Genomic DNA, 6159 nt, shown 5'->3' on the forward strand with positions numbered 1-6159 from the left:
GATCCTTTTGCTTGTGTTACAAGGATATGTCTGAATTTTCTTCATGTGGAACGATTTAATCTTCTCTATGAGGCCAATGATCTTGCTCCTATCTGACGACCGTACAACCTTCCCTTTCTCAGGAGAATCAAACAATTTGTGTGTTATTTTGCTTGTTATGTTTTGCAACCTCATGTCTGAATTTATTGTAGAGGACGGTGAAGATTGATATTTGGTCTCGTTTGTCGTAACTCGCATTTATTTGCCTTGCCGACCATCCGGCTATATCACCACCCATATTCTGAGTCCTCTTAATTAGTAGTACATACCATTAATTAGTAGTGCATAGTTTAGTCTTTCGCTTCTATCTGACGACCTTTCATCCTTAAGGGAGAATGATACAGTTTTGTTTGTATGGTTTTTTTGCATTGTACATTTAAAACTTTACATTAGTAAGTTGTAGATGTCTTGATTATTGGCATCTACTTGACTTGTTGGTGGAGATTGTATTTGTTTTTGTTGGTTGTAACTGGCATCTACTTGACTTGTTGACCATCCTGCCATATCACCACCCAAATTGTGCCGATGTTGCCGATGAAGTGTGTTGATGTTGCGAGCATGTCGCGCTGTTCTTTTGTGTTCCAAAGGCAGCCTGTCACACTGCAAACATGGCATGTGACCTTGTAAGGGCGGTTTCCTTGGCCGCTACAAGCATGTTTTCTTGTTTATTGTGTAAGCATGACATGTGTGTTGTGAAGTTTTTTCTGGTTGTGTTAATTTTTCATGTTACATTGGGAACATTTTATTGCCACTAGAGAATTTGTTTACACATAATTTTCATGTTGAATGTGATTGACAAAAAATGTTTCCTTTCCAAAATACGATCACATACACGCGAAGTGTATGTGGAAATGTTGCACCATGCTAGAAACATTTTTTTTGCACGTGTTACGTGTAGGGGAGCACGCCACTACAAAGCTGGCCGGTGCTTCAATACCGGCTACCGCCGCCATGGACGGGTACCACATCGTTGTGAAGTCTGGTTGGAGCCATTGCAAGCTCGAGGTGCCATTGATGTTGCAAGCAAGGACCCGTGCCGCTACAAAGGCTAGGTGGCGTTGTTGCAAGTCAGGTAGTTGCTGCAATGTTGGGCGCCTCCACTATAAGTTGAGATGGGAGAGTGCAAGGACACTACAAGGCTAGATGTCATTCATGGAAAGCCGAATTGCCATGTTTCAAAGTCAAATCGTCATATTTCAAAGCCGAATCACACACTAATGCAAAGTTGTAGCTCTTCTCCATCGGTCGACGACCGTAACTTTACAGCATGTTGTAAATTTTGTAATGTTATTTTTGCATGATTATTGTGAAGTGACAAAATAAAAAAATTATTGCAACATTACTATCTAGGATTTGTGTTTTTGTTTGCCTATTTATTGGTCTTGTTGTTTGGGCTTTGTTTGCATGACATGATAGTGTAGATACACGAAGCAAACAAGCAAACGCAGTAGTACTACGCTGGTCAAAGGATGTGGAAAAATTGTAGTAGCGGTTCATGAGGCGGGACGAGCGCCAAAGCCAAGGCTAATGTTGTTCAAGGTGTGATCGGACGGTACCCAAGCCGGCTCGTGCCTGCGCTGGAATCAGGTGGATGGCGCGTAGTGCTCCTCTAATTGCTCATGGGGAAATGATTTCCTTCAACCGACCGATCTTGTGCGAGCGTTTGCTGTCTTCATGTCCGTCAGATAAGTACTTAATCATACGGTCGGGTGCAAAACACTCTGTGTCTACAATGGTCCATTTTTTCAAAAACAGGTTCCGCAACCTCTTGGTGCAAACCGACCAAGGGTCAAAATATGTTTTTTTTGTAGTGCTTTTCCTAGTCTGAGGTCGGGTCAACAAATGCATAGTTCACATGACAAAAAATGTGATTACTTGAAGAAAATAGTTGTTAGTTTTGTTTGAGATCGAATGAAATCTCTGTCTCTGATCGATGGTCACATGGGCCTTTATTCAATCTGGAGAGACGCGACGATCCATCTAGGGGACGTCGGTTCCAGGGATACGAGAGGGGGAGGCGTCCGTTGCGGGAGAAACCGCAACGACAGTTGGGCAAGGGGAGATTTACCCTAATTACAATTAATCTTAACACCCCTCCCCCATAATCTACGCTTGACCATGTAGAATCATCTCACGATTGTCCAGACAGCTCTATTATCTTAAAAAGATTCTTGTCCAAAAGTTCTTCATAAAAATCTTTGATGAGCACCTGAAACACAAACTCACAAAGAGAAACAACGTAATGTGATGTTTGAACAAGGATATCTCAAGAAGAGACTCTCCCTGATACTTGCAAGTCCCGAAGTCGTCGCATACCAATTCCATGAACATATTTATGGAATGTAGAATTTGGTAGAGACTTCGTAAACAAATCAACAAGATTTTCGCATGATTTAACTTGCAAGATGTTTATTTCCCCACTTTTCTGAAGATCATGGGGGGAAAACACTTGGGAGAAATTTGTTTAGTGATATTACTCTTGATGTATCATGTTTGCATTTGTGCAACACAGGACGCATTATCTTCATAGATAATGATAGGTGCTTCTATCGAACCAATTCCATATGACTGCTGTATGTAGTTTATCATTCTGCGAAGCCATACACATTCACATGTTCCTTCAAATAATGAAATTGTTTTAGAATGATTGGTAGTTGTTGCCACCAGAGTCTGTTTCGAAGACTTCCATGAGATAGCAGTACCACCATGTAGGAACACAAAGTCGGTCTGTGATCTGGCATTATGGGGATCAAATAAGTAGCTAGCATTTGCGTATCCAATCATATCGGAATCCTGATTTTCCGGGAACTGGAAAAGTAGGCCAAGATCCTTTATGCCTTGGAGATATCGAAGTATATTCCTCACTCCAGACGAGTGAAGTTTGGTGGGAGTTGCGCTGTGTCTAGCAAGTAGATTCACTGCAAAAGCAATATCAGGTCTCGTGCAATTTGTAAGATACATAAGCGCTCCAAGGGCACTAAGGTATGGAACGTCAGGTCCCAACACCTCTTCTCCATCATGGAATCTTTATCTACGTCTAGAGAACAAACCACCATGAAGTTTCAGATGGGTAGGATTTGTCCATATTGAATTTTTCCAATACTTTTTGGATATAGGCAGCTTGGTGTGCCATGATTCATGAGGGAATGTTCTCAAGTTGAATACCCAAACAAAATTTGGTTTTACCAAATCCATCATCTCAAACTCCATCTTTAGGTGATTGCGTGCTTCATCAATGTCTGGTGTGTTTCCAATGATGTTAAGATGATCAACGTACACAAAAATGATGCAAAATCCTGTAGAGGTCTTCTTGATGAAGACACATGGGCAATCACTACTATTGGAGTAACCTTTCTGAAGAGGAACTGACTGAGTCAGTTGTACCACATCCACCCCGACTGCCTTAAGCCACATAATGACTTATTTAGCTTTACAAAATACATGTTGCGTTTTGCACTTTTATTCGTGACAAAGATTCCGCCAGGAACCTTCATATATATGTCCGAATCTAGTGACCCGTAAAGATATGCAGTCAGACGTCCATCAACTGCATAGATAGACGATTTTGCACTGGCAAAGATATAAGATATCGGAAAGTAGTTCCACTCATTACTGGGAAATATGTTTCAGTGAAATCAATGCTGGGTTTCTGTGTGAAACCTTGTGCTATCAGCCTCGCCTTTATATCTCACCACCTCGTTGTTCTCATTCCGCTCCCGGACAAAATACCCATTTGAATCCCATGGGGAAAACAGTGGGAGGTGTCGGTATTGCTTAATTAAATACCTTTCTTTCGTTAAACGTGGCAATTTCTGCTTGGATTGCATCCTTCCATTTAGGCCAATCGGAGCGCTTTTGGCACTCAATGATAGTACTTGGATCATGATCAGTGGGAAGGGTATCTGCAATCTTTTCATCAAAGTATATGTCGACACTGGTAGTCTTACGGTCAAATGATTCTCCAGAATCAACATAGTTGACGAAAATTTCCTGTACCCCTAGTGACTCTTCGTCATTTCCCAATACGCATGAGTTCGGGTGTTTCGATGTCCCAGCCAGTGTGTGCAAACTGAAGCTGGGTTGTGGGGGTTGCCCTTCCACTGGGTGTATACTGCCCATCAGGTGTTTGTCAACATTGAGTTGACTTGCATTTACTGACTCCGAGGTTTTTCTCCTCGATTTTCTTTGCTACTTGCTAGAAGCATGCTCCAGGTCAGAGGTCGTACTACTCCCCCTCTTTTTAGGAATAGGGAGTTGAATGGTTTTTATTGATACCTCCACTCTTTCAGACGCATTTCTGGCCGGATTTAAGGATTTTGTAACACCTTTTAGACCAGTAAATGAATCTGGCAGATTATTTGCAAGACGTTGCAAATTAATGATTTTCCGAACTTGGAGTTCGGTCTCTTGGGTACATGGATCAGAGGATGAAATGGCTTGAGCATTCCAATCAAGTTCCGGACATTCATTCTGGTACTTGAAATCTCCCCCTAATGTCGAAAAATGCTCCTCAATAAATATGAAATCAACATGACGGGCTGTGAACAGATCCCAGTAAGGGGTTATAGGTACTTGATAATCGACCGTGATTTGTACCCCACATAGATCCCCAGTTTCCTGTGTGGGCCCATAGATGTCCGTTGTGGTGGTGAGATCGGGATGTATACAACACATCTGAACTTACGCAGATGGGAAATACTAGGAGAATTCCCATGTACCAATTGCAGAGGGGGAGTACTATGATATGAAGTTGGCCTCAATTGTATCAAGTCAGTAGCGTGTAAAACGGTGTGACCCCAACAAGAGGTTGGCAAGTTGCAAATCATCAACAAAGGTCTTGCAATGAGTTTGATCCTCTTAATCAATGATTCAGCCAAACCATTTTACATATGGACGTATGAAACAGAGTGATAAACTTCAATCCCCAAAGTCATGCAATAATCATTGAAAGCACGTGAGAAGAATTCTGCGGCATTGTCCATTCGAATTGGCTTAATTTGACTTTCTGTATAATGGGCTTGCAACTTAATGCTACTTCTCAAGCTTGCGTTGATTCTTCCCTTGAAGAGGAAAGGGTGATGTAGCAAAGTAGAGATAAGTATTTCTCTTAGTTAAGAACCAAGGTATCAATCCAGTAGGAGGCACAAGCAAGTCCCCAATAGATGCACCTGCACAAACTAACAAACACTTGCACACAACACGAAAATGGGGTTGTCAATCCGTTCACGATCACTAGCAAGAGTGAGATCTAATATATATAGATTTAAAATGTAAATAAAAGGTAAAATAAAGTAAACACAAATAAATTGTAGCAATGTATTTTTGGGTTTTTGGTTTTATAGATTTGAAAATATATGATAAGGAATAGAGAGGGCCATAAGTTTCACTAGAGGCTTCTCTCTCGAAGAAAGCATACGTTGGGTAAACAAATTACTGTTGAGCAATTGATAGAAAATTGCAAAGTTATGACGATATCTAAGGCAATGATCATGAGGCATTACGTCCGTGACAAGTAGACCGAAACGATTCTGCATCAACTACTATTACTGCACACATTAGCCGACTCCTGCCTGCATCTATATTAAGTTCATAAGAATAGAGCAATGCTTTAAGCAAGATGACATGATGTAGAGGGATAAACTCAAGAAATATGATATAAATCCCATCTTTTTATTCTTAATGGCAACAATACAATACGTGCCTCGCTACCCTTTCTGTAACTGGGTGAGGACACCGCAAGATTGAACCCATCACAAAACACCTCTCCCATTGCAAGAAAAACCAATCTAGTTGGCCCAACCAAATCGATAGATGGAGAGAAATACAAAGATATCTTAATCATGCATAAAAGAGTTCAAATAAGACTCAAATAATATTCATAGATCATTTGATCATAAATCCACAATTCATCAGATCTCAACAAACGCACCGCAAAAGAAGATTACATCGAATAGACCTCCAAGAACATCGAGGCGAACATTGTATTGAAGATCAAAGAGAGAGAAGAAGCCATCTAGCTACTAGCTATGGACCCGTAGCTCTGTGGTAAACTACTCACACATCATCGGTAGGGCAGCAAGGTTGATGTAGATGCCCTCCGTGATCGAATCCCCCTCTGAC

The 6159-nt window shown here is 41.2% G+C and overlaps 1 non-coding gene across 1 annotated transcript; it reads left to right on the forward strand.

The window, feature by feature from the left end:
• The first annotated feature begins 192 nt into the window (after nt 1-192).
• LOC119343856 lies at nt 193-288 on the forward strand. Its single transcript, XR_005166305.1, has one exon. It is a non-coding gene; the product is annotated as a small nucleolar RNA Z43 (small nucleolar RNA).
• Nucleotides 289-6159: the final 5871 nt, after the last annotated feature.

This window comes from Triticum dicoccoides, unplaced genomic scaffold, assembly GCF_002162155.2.
Source record: "Triticum dicoccoides isolate Atlit2015 ecotype Zavitan unplaced genomic scaffold, WEW_v2.0 scaffold14361-7, whole genome shotgun sequence".
NCBI lineage: Eukaryota > Viridiplantae > Streptophyta > Magnoliopsida > Poales > Poaceae > Triticum > Triticum dicoccoides.